We start from the raw sequence: 15,926 nt of genomic DNA, 5'->3' as shown, positions 1-15,926 counted from the left end.
CAACATTTAAAAGGAATCTGGATGGGTATATGAATAGGGAGGGATATGGGACTAGATTAGCATATGTGGTTGGCATAGACGATTTGGACCAAAGAGTCTGTTTTCATGCTGTATGACTCTATCTGGTTAACTAATGTCCATTAGGGAAGGATAATGCCATCCTTACCTGGTCTAGTAGTTACGTTATATCAAAGACATGTGATTGTCTTTTGTGGGAGATAGGTTCAGCCTCAGCATAAATCTACATCACAACTTTAGCTGCACGCCATTAACATGAAGAACAGTCCCTCGGGAGAGTTCTCCACAACTCTGGTGAACACACATCAAAAAAATCACCTCACAACTCTGTAAGCTCCCACCACTGACAGGATACCTATGTATCGTGAAGGGTGGACCTTAGTTTGTGATGTCAGTTAACTCATTCAAATGTGTTGCTGGAAAAGCGCAGCAGGTCAGGCAGCATCAAAGGAACAGGAGAATCGACGTTTCGGGCATAAGCCCTTCTTCAGGAATGAGGAGAGTGTGCCAAGCAGGCTAAGATAAAAGGTAGGGAGGAGGGACCCCTTTCCCTCTCTCTCCCCTTTCTCTCTATCCCTCTCCCTCTCTCTCCCCTTTCTCTCTCTCCCCCTCCCACTCTTTCCCTCTCTCTCCCCTTTCTCTCTCTCCCCCTCCCTCTCTTTCCCTCTCTCTCCCCTTTCTCTCTATCCCTCTCCCTCTCTCTCCCCTTTCTCTCTCTCTCCCCCTCCCTCTCTTTCCCTCTCTCTCCCCTTTCTCTCTATCTCTCTCCCTCCCTCTCTCCCCTTTCTCTCTCTCCCTCACCCTCCCTCTCTTTCCCTCTCTCTCCCCTTTCTCTCTATCTCTCTCCCTCCCTCTCTCCCCTTTCTCTCTCTCCCTCACTCTCCCTCTCTTTCCCTCTCTCTCCCCTTTCTCTCTATCTCTCTCCCTCCCTCTCTCCCCTTTCTCTCTCTCCCTCACCCTCCCTCTCTTTCCCTCTCTCTCCCCTTTCTCTCTATCTCTCTCCCTCCCTCTCTCTCCCCTTTCTCTCTCCCTCACTCTCCCTCTCTTTCCCTCTCTCTCCCCTTTCTCTCTATCTCTCTCCCTCCCTCTCTCCCCTTTCTCACTCTCCCTCACTCTCCCTCTCTGTCCCTCTCTCTCCCCCTCTTTCTCTCTCTCCCTCCCTCTTTGCCCCCCCCCCCCCCCCCCACCCTTGCCCCCAGCTAGCATCCCCCTCTGTTAGTAGCAGCTTTGATATGTGCTGCTGTGTTTGTGCCTGTGAGGTACAGGCTGCCCCCCCCATCCTCCACCTCCAGTATTCCCTGGTTATCCTGATCACATGGGGAGTCTCACTCACTCATATCAGCACTGGAAGGCAACAGTTAGACCAATACGTTTGAAATATTCACTCTGCGCTGGAGCTGTTTTGTAATGTTATTATACAGCTCTGGAGTAGGTAAGAGCTCTCCTAGTTCAGAGGTAGGGACATGACACTGCACCACAGATTTACTCTCCAGTACAAACATTGAATCTCTCTAAAGGCAACGAGAGCTCCTTCCAATGGACATCCTCAACAATTCTATCCAGCAATCTGTCAGATTCCTGAACACTTGACCAAATTCTTGATCTTGCAAGGAATTAAGGGCTAGGGGGAGAGTGCGGGTAAGTGGAGTTGAAACGCCCATCAGCCATGATTAAATGGCAGGGTGGACTCGATGGGCCGAATGGCCTTACTTCCACTCCTATGTCTTATGAACAAAACTGCAGTGTTTAACTGGGAGTGATTCCCAGGCATTGGGATGAGGATACATATAAAACATCCGCTCTCTCTCTCTCTCAGCCTTTCCACGTCTCAGAGTGCACAGCTTTGGTGAGGAGTTCGTATTTTTTGTTTTCACCTCAGTTTGACCTTCTCCATTTGAGATTTCACCTCTGCCTTCCCCAGTCTGCCACCTGGTGGCAGCCCCAGCTATCAGCACCTCTACCCTCAGGTGAAAACCACATCCAATACAGAAGGCCTCAGTTTTCAGCAGCTCTGGCAGTGGAGATATACATCAGTACATTAGGATGGAGATGCCCCTACTAACCTCCCCTTTACATGAATCTTCAGTCTCTGGTGAAAGGTTGACTGGAGTGCCGTTATTCTGGTTTCGGACAGATCTGGATTAAGCTCCATGGGCCATTGCTTGAGTGTGCTTAGCAAGATGTCCAGGTCTCCTGGATAGTAAACAGTTTCCAATGGGTCCATGTCATATGTGCTCTGCAATGGGAGATGGTTGTGTTTTGTTGGGGGTCAGTCATCTCAGCTCCAGGAGATCAGTGTGAGAGATCACACCAATACTGGAACATTTAAACATTGAAGTCATAAGCGGGGAAGGCGAATTTTACTCTGATAAGATACACTTTGGACCAAGAGGACAAGGAATAGCTACTTGCAGATAAAACCGTGCATTTGTCCAGACAGCTGAGACTGCACTGATCTGGATGGTAGCTTTGGATCGTTATGGAATGGTCTATCCTGTATCTTCCTCCTCTGTCTGTCCTGAGTGCAAAGGAAGTCCCACCTCTGCATTGCCCTATCCACCAGTACCTCCACATTCCTGCCCACACAGTGGTTACTGATTTTCCCCCTTTTTGCCATGTCCAGGGACCGTTCTGGAGTAGCAGAGCTTGCCTGGTTGCATAAAGGGCATTTGAAGATGCTCCCAGTGCAAGGGATACTGAAGAATCCTGGGATATCCACTGAGTGGCAAATTTTTCTGAGAATGGTATGTGGTAAAATGGGGTCAGAATTGGAGGTAAGAAACACCACAAGAGTGAGGGAGACATCACTAAATCAGAGAAGGGTTACAGCACTGAAGGAGACCCTTCGGCCCATCATGAGCATCATTACTTCATGCCAATCTCCTGCCTTTTTCTCATTGCCCTGCACACCACTTCTATCCAAATAATTCCACTTGGATGTCTCGACTGAACCTGCCTCCAATACATTTCCAGGCAGTGACCACATACACAACTATTCACTGTGTGGAAATATTTTTCCCCACTCCCTCCTTTGCTTCTTTTGCAAATCACTTTATATGATTTGGATGTAGGTTTGCTTGCTGAGCTGAAAGGTTCATTTCCAGACATTTTGTTACCTTACTAGGTAACATCTTCAGTGGACCTCATGCGAAGCAATGCTGAAAATTCCTGCTTTCTATTTATATGTTTGGGTTTCTTTGGGTTGGTGATGTTTTTTCCTGTGGTGAAGTCACTTCCTGTTCCTTTTCTCAGGGGGTGGTAGATGGGGTCTAACTTGATGTGTTTGTTGATAGAGTTCTGGTTGGAATGCCATGCTTCTAGGAATTCTCGTGCGTGTCATTGTTTGGCTTGTCCTAAAATGGATGTGTTGTCCCAGTCGAAGTGATGTCCTTCCTCATCCGTATGTGAGGATACTAGTGAGAGAGGATCATGTCATTTTGTGGCTAGTTGGTGTTCATGTATCCTGGTGGCTAGTTTTCTGCCTGTTTCTCCAATGTAGTGATTGTTACAGTCCTTGCACGGTATTTTGTAAATGACGTTAGTTTTGCTCATTGTCTGTATAGGGTCTTTCAAGTTCATTAGCTGCTGCTTTAGTGTGTTGGTGGGTTTGTGGACTACCATGATGCCAAGGGGTCTGAGTAGTCTTGCATTCATTTCCGAGATGTCTTTGATGTAGGGGAGAACGGCTAAGGTTTCTGGACATGTTTTGTCTGTTTGTTTGGGTTTGTTGCTGAGAAATCGGCAGACTGCGTTCATAGGGTACCCATTCTTTTTGAATACACAGTATAGGTGATTTTCCTCTGCTCTGCATAGTTCCTCTGTGCTGCAGTGTGTGTTGGCTCGTTGAAATAATGTTCTGATGCAGCTTCGTTTGTGTATGTTGAGGTGATTGCTCCTGTTGTTCAATATTTGTTCTGTATGTGGTGTTTTTCTGTAGACGCTGGTTTGACGTTCCCCATTGGCTGTTCGCTCTACTGTGACATCTAGGAATGGTATGTTTGTTGTTGTTTTCCTCCTCTTTAGTGGACAAGCCAAACAAAGACACGCACGAGAATTCCTAGAAGCATGGCATCCCAACTGGAACTCTATCAACAAACACATCAAGTTAGACCCCATCTACCACCCCCTGAGAAATGTTACAGGAAGTGACTTCATCACAGGAAATAACATCACTACAGGAAATGACATCACCAACCCAAAGAAACCCAAACATATAAATAGAAAGCAGGATTCATGTACACTGCTTTGCCTGAGGCCCACTGAAGATGTTACCTAGTAGGGTGATGAAACGTCTGGAAATGAACCTTTCAGCTCAGTGAGCAAACCTACATCCAAAACCTCAACCTGAGCTACTAATCTTCTCAAAACTCACTTTATATGTCTCTTTAAACTATGCTGTTTTGTTCTTGTTCCTTTTATGAGCAGAAACAGCTTCTTCCTATATACTCTATCCAGCCCAATCAATGCTTTTACAAACCTCGATCTGAACCAGAGGACACAGCTTAAAAATACGGGGTAGACCATTTAGGACAGAGATGAGGAGAAACTTCTTCACCTAGAGAGTGGTGGCTGTGTGGAATGCTCTGCCCTAGAGGGCAGTGGAGGCCCAGTTTCTGAATTCATTTAAGAAAGGGTTGGATAGAGCTCTCAAGGATAGTGGAATCAAGGGTTATGGAGATAAGGCAGGAACAGGATACTGATTAAGGATGATTAGCCATGATCATATTGAATGGTGGTGCAGGCTCGAAGGGCAGAATGGCCTACTCCTGCACCTATTGTCTACTGTCTATCTCCTTTCAACCCCCTTCGCTCCAGGGAGAACTGTTCCAACGTCTTCAGTCTATCCTTGTCACTGATGTTCCTCATCACTAGAACCATCCTAATAACCCTCCTCAGCACCCTCTCCAGTGTATTCACAACCTTTCCTGTAACATGGCGCCCAGAACTGTACAGGATACTCTAGCAGAGGTCTTATACAAGTTCAACATTACTTTGTTCTTGACTGCTGTGCCCTTATTATTAACGCCAAGAACACTGCACGCTTTATTTACTGCTCTCTCCATTTTAAATCATCTGTACACATATACACCCAGGTACTTCTGCTTTTGTTCCTTCTAAGAATTGTACTCCTTATTTTATATTGTCTTTCAGTATCTTCCTACTAAAGTGCTGTACCTCACACCTCTGTGTGAACTCTGCTGCCCATCTGCCCTCTCCACTGACTGGTCAAGGTCCTTTCTAGAGTTCCACACTGCCCTCCTCAGTTTACAGTTCCTCACAGTTTACTATTCTTCCAAATTTCACATCATTTGTAATCTCTGAAAGAGTACTCTGTACACCAAGACCCAGGTCCTTAATATATATTCGGGATAAACAATGGTCCCAGCACCGACCCCTGGGGAAATCCACCATAAACCTTCCTCCAGCCCAAAAATATCCATTGACCCTTACTGTCTGTTGCGTATCACTCAGCTAATATTGTATCCACATTACTACTGATCTGGTATAACGTGACCTTTCAATTTTCCTCACACTGTATCAAACGCCTCAGGAAGTCTGTGTAAACCACATACACAATATTATCACGTCAGGTCTTTCTGTTACCTCCTCAAAAATCTCCAGCAAGTTCTTTAGAAATCCGTCTATCTCAAAATTTAAAAAAAGATACATCCATGCATACACCTATAGTTAACACAGCTCAATCTGCCCTCCGGTCTCCGATGTCACGAACGCAGATGGTCTGGATATGTCACAATTTCTCCAGGTCCGAGGGTTGTTCACGCTGAGTCTGACCTAGGCAATCGTTTCTCTGCTGGAGGACCATTGTTCTCTCGGATGTCATTCACGGGGGATGTCCTTCCGGGAAGAGCTTGTTGTTGGCCCTTTATCTTTTCCGGAGGACCCTTAATCCTGAGGACTGGCTCCCAAGAGGAACTGCCCTCTGCCCTCAGGATGCTGCCCCATGTTATCGCCCGGACGACCTACAATCTGGTGAACGTGCATCGCGAAAGATAGCTGCTCTGTTGGAACAAAGCCTTGTCGTTCTCATGAGAAGCAAAAAAAAAGGAAAACCCAGAATTGGAAGCCTAACGACGACAATCAAAACATTATCGAGAGTCATAGCATCCAGTCCACAGGGGTCCTTCAGGGAAAGTAACTCTGCCATGTTTATCTGCTCTGGCCTCCATGTGACTCCAGACCCACAGCATTGTGGATCACCCTCTGAAGTGACTGAGCAAGCTGTATCAGCTGCTACAGAGTCTCATGAGAGCAATGAGACACGATGGACCACCTTGCCCAACATTCATGAAGGCAGTGGAAAAGACAACGGCAGAAACAGCCCTATCCACACCGCAAAATCCTCCTGACCAACATCTGGGAACTAGTGCCAACATTGAATCCGTTGTCTCACAGACTGCTCCTGCAACAGCCTGGCGCGGTCAGACTCCCAGAATCGTATCCTACAGACAACATCGCTGGTTCCCTGAATGTTCCTGACTTGCTCCATTTATGTCATCCTCTGTACCCTTTATTCTCCACTTTGCCACCTGCTTCCCATTCTCCCAAAGCTGCGGAGTCCCTCATCTCCTTCAGGATGGGGCTCCTCGACAGAAAAAAACAAATTGAAAACCTGGCACTTCACCCTTTGCTAATCCAATTATCTCACCTTCTGTCGTACCCTTCTCAACCTGTAGAACACAGGCTGCCTCACCTCCTCAGCCTCTCAATGAATGGAATGCATTTATTTCCTGTTCATTCCACCTGCATTCTACCACATCACCATCAGGTGTCGCTGCATCACACTGATCAAAACACACTGTAAATGGCAGTGTTCAAAGCTCACATTGAATGGAAAAAGGGGTAGGTCAGAAATTATACTTACACTATTTTTCAGTTATCTTCATCTCTCTCTTTCTTTGACAGCCCCTGCACTTATTAATTTACTGGAACCTATCCTGTGCAGAACACTTGAGAACCTGTCATCTCCAGATTTTGGAATTTTCTGACTGATGTTGGAAAACTCAGTGTGTGGACCCAAAATAAGGTCTTAGATATTAATATTAACCTGAAACATAAAACAGTTACAAAGCATTAAAAAGAGTCAGTCTTTTAAAAATGCGTGACTGCTTCTTCCATGTTTCTGCTGCCAAGTACCAAATTAAAATGCTGTTGTGAGACCCTTGGACATGCTCAAAACATTTTTAGAAAAAGGATTTCTCAATCGGAGCGTTCACTGTCTGGATCCATTTTTGGATAGGGCATTCTGTACACCTGATACTATGATTATACAAAACAGATGGGAGATATAGAGAGAACGTATTACAATTAATTGGGGAGTGTGGGGACCTGGGAAATAGTCTAAAAATAGAAGACAGACCAGACGCATCTTCTGTGTGCTAGAAAATGGTAAGATTGAGTGTTTCTGTCAGAGCCCAGCTGCACAAGCAGGGAGCATATGCTGAGAGAGAACATCAGCGAGGGGTACAGACAGGGGTTTCTGCAGCCACAGACGTGACACCTGGATGGGGTCTGCCACCCTGGAGCCAGGGCCAGGAAAGCCAGTGAAGTTTTAGATGAGAAGTGAGGTGGCTATGACAGAGGAGGTGGTGCTATATTGGTCAGGGAGAGAATTTACTGTGGGAATGAGGGATGAAATCCTGGAAAGTTCCTCAACTGAGGCCTCGTGGATAAAATCTAAAAACGAAAATGGGGCAGGGTTTATAGTCGACTCCCCACAAACAGCCGGATTCGCAAAAAGGAGGACATTCAGCCCATCTTACCTGCATTGACTTATTAAATTGACATCAACACCTGGTGCCTTTCTCATGCTTTTCCCCCCAATTCCCTTGCACCTTATTTTTGTCCAAATGATTGCCCTCATGAATACCTCAACTGAGAGAGAGAACGTCAGACGTACTGGCAAATTTCAAAGCTGTAAACATAGTAGGGCAATAATCGTAAGGGATTTCAACTTCCCCAGTAGTTGAAAGATGTGAAAGATGTAGAGGACAAATTCCGAAAAGCCAGCTGTGAGAAAGAGAGAGAGAGTGTGTGAGTGAGAGAGAGAGTGAAAGAGAGAGCGAGAGTGAGAGCGAGAGAGAAGGTGGTGTTAAAACTAAATTCAGGGAACAACACCAGGCAAATGGCAGATGTGTCAGTGAGGAAGCCTTTCAGTAATAGTCACCATAAATCAATATGATTCAAGGTAGTCACAAAAAAAGGGAGTAAAAGATGCAGCGGGAGTAAAGGTTCTGAGTTTTGGCAGGCAGATTTCAATGTGATCAGACAACATCTGGCCAAAGTGGATTGAGAGCAGCTACTTGCAGGAAAATCTACATGAGAGGGATGGAAGACTCTTCCAAAAAGAAAATAGTGAGAGTGCAGGCCAAAAGGTCCCCACAGATGTTAAGAGTGGGACCAACTCATCCAGAGAACCCTGGATATTGGGGAATGTACAGGATTAGATAAGGGACAAATGGAGGCTTATGATAAATACCATAGACGCAAAACAGCAGATGCCCTAGAGGAATGTAGAAAATGAAGGGGGACTGTTTAAAAAAAGAAATGAGGAAAGCAAAGAGGGGATATTTTAAAAAAAAGCACTGACGATTAAAATAAAGAAAAATGCAAAGGTGTTTTATAAATGTATTAAGGGCAAGAGGATAATAAGGAAAAGTGTACAGCCCATCAGGCACCAAAGTCACAAATGTGTGGAGTAATTTACATTCACATTGGAGAAGAACAATGTCAGTGTAGAAATGAGGGAAGGGGACTGTTATATATTTGAACAAATTGGCATTGGGGGGGTGGCTTTAGTAGACTTATACAGGGGCCCAGATGAAGTGTATCCCAAGCTGCCCTGGGAGGCAAGGGAGTAAATGACAGGGGGCTCTGACATTAATTTTCAAAATTGCTGCGGCCACAGGATCGTTGCCAGAGGACGAGAGGATCGCTAATGTGGCCCTATTATTCAAGAAGGATGGTAGGGATAAACCAAGTAATTACAGGCCGATATCAGTGGTAGGGAAACTATCAGGGAGAATTCTGAGGGACAGAGATTCCCTTAGAGAAGGTAGATCAATAGGAAATAGTCAACTAGGCTTTGTCAGAAGCAGATCACCTCTAATAAATTACACTGAATTTTTGAAGATGGTGACTAGGTGTGTAGGTAAGGGTAATGCAGCCACAGGGACTACAGTAAGGCTTCAGAGAAGGGACACTGGTCAAGATGATGAGAACCCATTGGATTTGGGGTTGGATAGACCATTCGAAATAGGAACAGGAGATGGTTGATTCGACATTCCTCATATCCACATTCCCTGGAAACCTTGAGTCCCCTATTAGTCTCAAATATATACAAGGACTCTGCCCCACAGCCTGCTGGAAATCCAAATACAGCACATCTGCTAGTTCCCCTCTATCCACTCTGGTTGATGCTTCCTCAAAAGACTCTGATAAATTAATTAGACATGGTTTCTCTTTCATGAACCCACGCTGTCTCTGCTTAATTAGATTATGATTTTCCAAATGATCCGTTATTACTTCCTTAATAATTGATTTCAGTGATATTCGAACAATAGATGTTAGGCTGATCAGCGTATAGGTAATCACTTTTTTTGCCTCCCTCTTTTTTTGAAGAGAGGTCGCATCAGCAATTTTCCAATTCACCAATATTTCTCTAGAATCCAAGGAATTTTTTGGAAAATTACAACCAGTGCATTCACTATCCCTGTAGCCACATCTATAATGATCTTAAAATGCAAACCACCTGGGCCAGGGGATTTACCTGCTTTCAGTCCCGTCAGAGCCAAGGGACATATCTGCCTTCAACCCCATCAGTTTGTCTAATACTATTTCTTTAGTGAATGTGATAATATTTGATTTTTCCTCCTTATTCTTTAACATCTAGAGAATGGTCACAGTATGTTCCACCATAAAGACTGATACAAAATATCGGTTTAACTCCTCTGCCTTTTCCTTGGTCCCCAAAATCAGTTCCTCATATTCATTCCCTAAGGGACCCATTTTCACTTTGACCTCATTCTTCCTTTTTATTTGTTTTTAAAGAAGCTTTTATTGTCAGTTTTTATTTTTCTCACTAGTTTATTTATTTTCTCTGTCTTTATTACCTTTCAGTCTTCTGTTGCTGGATTCTGAATTTGTCACAGTCTTTGGAGCTATCACTGACTTTGACCCCCTTTCCAATTTGATTAAAACCGTACCAACATAAAGGTTGAAGTCACCCATGATTATTGCTTTATTGTTATCACATGCTTTTTATTATCTGTAGCCTGACCACTGTTTGGGGGGTCTGTACACTATTCCCGCCAATGTCTACTTTCCCATGCTGCTCTGTACGTTTGCTCAAGTGGACTCTCCATCATCTGAGCCTCAATTGTCTCTCACAACTGTTTTCTTATTAAATAGTGCTATCCCACCACCTATTCCATATCTTGTCTTTCCAAGAAGTCATATATCCTGGAATGGTAAGTTCCCAGTTTTGATCTACTCTACTTCCGTAATGGCTATGACGTCATATTCATTTACCTCGATTTATACCATTAGTTTGTCTGAATGCTTAATGGCAGGAAGTAGAGGATGCTGGTCATAGGGTATATGTGTGACTGGAAAAGCCTGTGTCCAGTGGTATACCATAGGGTTCAGAGCTGGGTCCCCTTCCTGTTTGGTGTGTACATTAATGATCCGAACATGAATGTAGGAGCTATGATCAGCAGGTTCACAGAGGACACAAACATTGGTGTGGTGATAAACAGTGAGGGAGAAAGCGTTAGACGACAGGACAATATAAACAGGCTGGTCAGATGGGCTGAACGGTGGCAAATAAAATTGAATCTTGAAAAATGTGATGCGATGAATGTTGGGAAGATTAGCAAGGCAAAGGAGTATATTAGATTAGATTTTTTTAGATTAGATTAGATTACAGTGTAGAAACAGGCCCTTCGGCCCAACAAGTCCACACCGACGCGAAACCCACCCATACCCCTACATTTACCCCTTACCTAACACTAGGGGCAATTTAGCCTGGCCAATTCACCTGACCCTGCACATCTTTTTGGACTGTGGGAGGAAACCGGAGCACCCGGAGGAAACCCACGCAGCCATGGGGAGAACGTGCAAACTCCACACAGTCAGTCGCCTGAGGCGGGAATTGAACCCGGGTCTCTGGCGCTGTGAGGCAACAGTGCTAACCACTGTGCCACCGTGCCGCCCACGGTATATGATGAATGATAGGAGTTAGGAAGTACACAGGATCAGAGGGATCTTGGTGAGATCCCTAAACACAGCAGGACAGGGTGGAGAAGGTGGTTAGGAGGGCACATGGGGTACCTGCCTTTATTAGTCAAGATATTAAATACAAGAGCATGGAGGTTATGTTGGAGCTGTACATGTTTGTTAGGCCACTAATGGAGCAGTGTGTGTAATTCTGGTCACAGTACCAGAGAGAGGATGTGATTGCACTGGAGGGGATGCAGAGGAGATTCACCAGGGTGTTGAATGGTGCTGGAAAAGCACAGCAGGTCAGGCAGCATCCGAGGAGCAGGAAAATCGACGTTTCAGGCAAATCCTGGATTCCTGATGAAGGGCTTTTGCCCAAAACCTCGATTTTCCTGCTCCTCGGATGCTGTCTGACCTGCTGTGCTTTTCCAGCACCACTCTCACCTTGACTCTGATCTCCAGTACTCACTTTCACCAGGATGTTGCCTGGGCTCAAGTGATTCAGACTGTGCCCATCTGTGCCCTCCAGCATATATATTCTGCCAGAGTTAGAGGGAAGGCATGGATTTGTCAGGCACAGGGCACTGCCCATCTATTGCTATGACCGGTGATAGGGCATCTGCTGATTCTGGTAGGAAGGCTTCCCAATCTCTAACCCAAACCCTAACCATTTCCCCCTCAGCTCTCAGTGTAAAAGTCAGTATCTTGGGCTAGTGTCTCACTGAGGCTTTATGGGTGAAACATGGAAACAATTTACACCTGAAACTTATCACTTGCCCTCACACTGGCAACAAATGGCTGCCTCTCAGGAATGTCAGATGAAATCTCAATAGAACATTCAGATTCTAGCTGGAATTTCAGCCAATAGAGGGGTGACCTGCTCTCAGATCAAACCCTAACTTCCAGCTTCCCAACAAGGGTGCTGTTGTTGTTATCTGGTGCACTGGCCCTCTACATTGTGCAGGCTCTTGGGCTCCTCCTATCTCCCCCTGAACCATGACCCTGCCATGCGATGCCAGGCTGTCACTAATCTCATTGTTCCTGGGGATATCTTCACACAGCCTCCAAGCTCAGAGTCCCCCCCCCCCCCCCCCCCCCCCCCCACCACCTCATACAGTCCCCTTCTACCTTATTCCCAAAATCCACCAACAGGACTGCCCGGGAACACCCATTCTTTCCGCCTGCTCCTACCACATGCTACTTCTCAGTTCTGATGAAGGGTCACTGGACCTGAAATTTTAACTCTGTGCTCTCCCTACAGCTGCTACCAGACCTACAGAGTTTCTCCAGCAATTTCTGTTTGCTTGCCAGGATTTTACCCCTTTGGAAGATAAACCATGGAATGTGGGAGAGGAGAAATGTTGCAAGGGGTGATCCCCACATCCTGAACAGCCCTGAGGCATGGTACATTGGGGAAACCGAGCAAAGGCTATGGCACTGGATGAATGGGCACCACACAACAATCAACAGACAGGAGGGCTCCCTCCCAGTTGGGGAACACTTCAGTGGTCCAGGACATTCAGCCTCGGACCTTCAGGTGACCATCCTCCAAGGTGGACTTCGGGACAGGCAGCAGCGAAAAGTGGCTGAGCAGAGGCTGATAGCTAAGTTCGGTACCCATAGGGAGGGCCTCAACTGGGACCTTGGGTTCATGTCACATTACAGGTGACCATCATTACACTACAGACACACATATACACACACACACACACAGGCACTCCTATACACACACACAGACACTCACACACACTCCCACATCCACACATGTATCCTCTCAGAGACTTAGACCACATTACACTCTCACACACACACACACACATATACACTCTCTCTCACAGACACTCACAATCCCCCCACCCCAGACATACATACACACCCCCTCTCACAGACTTAGACACTCTACACTCATATACACACACATGTACACACTCTCTCATACTCACAACCCTCCCCAGCCCAGACAGACAGACAGATACACATACATACACACAAACTCTCCCAGTTGGGGAACAATTCAGTGGTCTAGGACATTCAACCTCGGACCTTCACATGACCATCCTCCAAGGCGGACTTCGGACTTCGTGGACGACACAGTGGCACTGCTGCCTCACAGGGCCAGAGACCCGGGTTCAATTCCCGCCTCAGGCGACTGACTGTGTGGAGTTTGCATATTCTCCCCGTGTTTGCGGTTTCCTCCCACAGTCCAAAAATGTGCAGGTTAGGTGAATTGGCCATGCTAAATTGCCCGTAGTGTTAGATGTAGGGGAATGGGTCTGGGTGGGTTGTGCTTCGGCGGGTCGGTGTGGACTTGTTGGACCGAAGGGCCTGTTTCCACACTGTAAGTAATCTAATCTAAAATCAAAAAACCCACATGCACACATAAACATATACGTTTATGGGGTAAATTTGTACTTGCAGAGTTACATTGTACTTTGCTCAAAAACTGCATGAATCCATGTAAGACTCTGTTATCTCACTTTTTAGATTAGAATCAATCTAAACATTATGGCCCAGACAGGGAACACAGGGGGCTAACACCTTCAACATCTTAACATCTTATCTGGATGACACCAGTTGTTACAGTTAACCTGAGAATGTAACTTTTTAAAAAAAAGTTTTGTGATTTAGGTATGAAAGAAGTGATACAATCATGGTCATTCTAAAAGATGAGAGCTTAACAAACAGTCAAGGTATTTTTCAATGTATAATTTCAGTTACATCACACTGTAAACTTTTGATATAAATTCTGTGCCTTACACTTGTATACTCTACAACCACCTGATGAAGGAGCGATGCTCCGAAAGCTAGTGCTTCCAAATAAACCTGTTTGACTATAACCTGGTGTTGTGTGATTTTTAACTTTGTACACCCCAGTCCAACACTGGCATCTCCAAATCATGACTGTACAAAGAATATCAGGCACTACACAGTTAAAGGAGTCCACAACTAATGTGTGGTATGGTGGCTCTGTGGTTACCATTGCTGCTTCCCAGTATTAGCACGTCGGTTTGTTTCCAGACCCGAGTGACTGTCTGTATGGAATTTGCACAATCTTCCCGTGTCTGTGTGGATTTTGTTATCTACCAGACCTCAGAATATATTAAGAAGCTAGTCAGACCTTATCTTTTTCTTATTTTAAGGTAAATATAAGGTGTTGCGCTCCTGATGCAATTTGATTGATCAGACTACTCGATTTGAAGCAAACACACTTTATTCATACACTCTATTTAAAATATAACAAAAAAAAGAAAATAATTGGCTTAGCTGTAACTCTATTGGTAAACTTGACAGAATAATAAATTAACCGGCTACTGAATAGTAACTTTCATAATCACACCCGTGGCAAAAGGCAAATTCAGAAAACAAATTGTCTCACATGCAACTCCAGCAGCCCCCAGCTTTTAGCTGTAACCGGGAGAGGGAAAAAGTAACTTCCAATTCTTCAAGGCCTCGGTGGCACAGTGGTTAGCACTGCTGCCTCACAGCACCAGAGACCCGGGTTCAATTCCTGCCTCAGGCGACTGACTGTGTGGAGTTTGCACGTTCTCCCTGTGTCTGTGTGGGTTTCCTCCTGGTGCTCCAGTTTCCTCCCACAGTCCAAAGATGTGCAGGGTCAGGTGAATTGGCCATGCTAAATTGCCCGTAGCGTGAGGTAAGGGGTAAATGTAGGGGTATGGGTGGGTTTCGGGTCGGTGTGGACTTGTTGGGCCGAAGGGCCTATTTCCACACTGTAATCTAATCTGTAATTTAATCTAATCTAAAAAAAACAACTGCTACTGAAAACAAAATAAAATAAAAATTCTGATTCTGTGAGAGCTTGGCCACACCCATTCAGGCGGTTTCTATTGTTCCAACTTAAAAAAACCTACGGCCTCACAAGCTGTTTACTTGATGAGTTTCCAATAGACATCTCAACACCTCTCTCTTAAAAATGTTCTCCTTAAAAAAACCAGGACAAAATAGAGCTCTTAAAGCCATTGTATTGTCACAGTTTTCTCCCACAGTGCAAAGATGTGCAGGCCCAGATGGATTAGCCATGGGAAATGCAGGGTTACAGGGATAGGGTAAGCGGGGTGGGGGCCTAGGTGGGATGCTCTTCAAAGGGTTGGTGTGGACTCAATGGGCTGAATGGCCTGCTTCCACACTGTAGTGATTCTATAATGCATAGCAGAACTAAAAACTCCTTTTAACCCAGTATATGCTTTCAGATCCATCGTTGCTTCCATTGACTTTGACAGTTCTCTTCCTCGCATGCGTTTCAGGGATCTTCCTTTCCACTTTGTGCAGTTCATTGTATAATGTTCCTTTCAGTCTCACCTGTTGTACCGATTAATTGTTCCTTGGCCATTCCTGAGATTAATTTACCTATTATTACCATTCCAGTTTTGTCTTCTGCTTTCATTGCGACATCTAATCGAGCTGCTTTAAACTTGGCTGGAAAGATGGTAGGCTTTAGATTCCTGGGAACTAATATCAGACGAATACCAAACTGCATGGATTATTGGAAGAGGTAGATAACGTTTGTGTAAGAAATAGCAAGTTATTTTGGTGGGTTCAGAGTTTGAGGGAAAATAATAAATCTAAATCAGGGTTAATGTGAATAACCAAAATGTGGCAAAGAAGGTTTAAAAGTTGCAGAGAAGTACAAGCATGTGGCAAATATGATGTTG

At 45.1% G+C, this 15,926-nt stretch overlaps 1 pseudogene; it reads right to left on the bottom strand.

Annotated features, from left to right (window-relative positions):
• Positions 1-254: 254 nt before the first annotated feature.
• LOC148151781 (uncharacterized) lies at positions 255-15,658 on the bottom strand (annotated as a pseudogene).
• Between the last annotated feature and the right edge of the window lie 268 nt (positions 15,659-15,926).

The sequence above is a fragment of the Chiloscyllium plagiosum genome, unplaced genomic scaffold, assembly GCF_037043375.1.
Source record: "Chiloscyllium plagiosum isolate Xiang-an unplaced genomic scaffold, Cpla_swu_hap1 HiC_scaffold_3, whole genome shotgun sequence".
In the NCBI taxonomy this organism is placed as follows: Eukaryota; Metazoa; Chordata; class Chondrichthyes; order Orectolobiformes; family Hemiscylliidae; genus Chiloscyllium; species Chiloscyllium plagiosum.
Note: the sequence above shows the minus strand (reverse complement) of the source record. Positions and strands in the feature narration are given on the sequence as shown.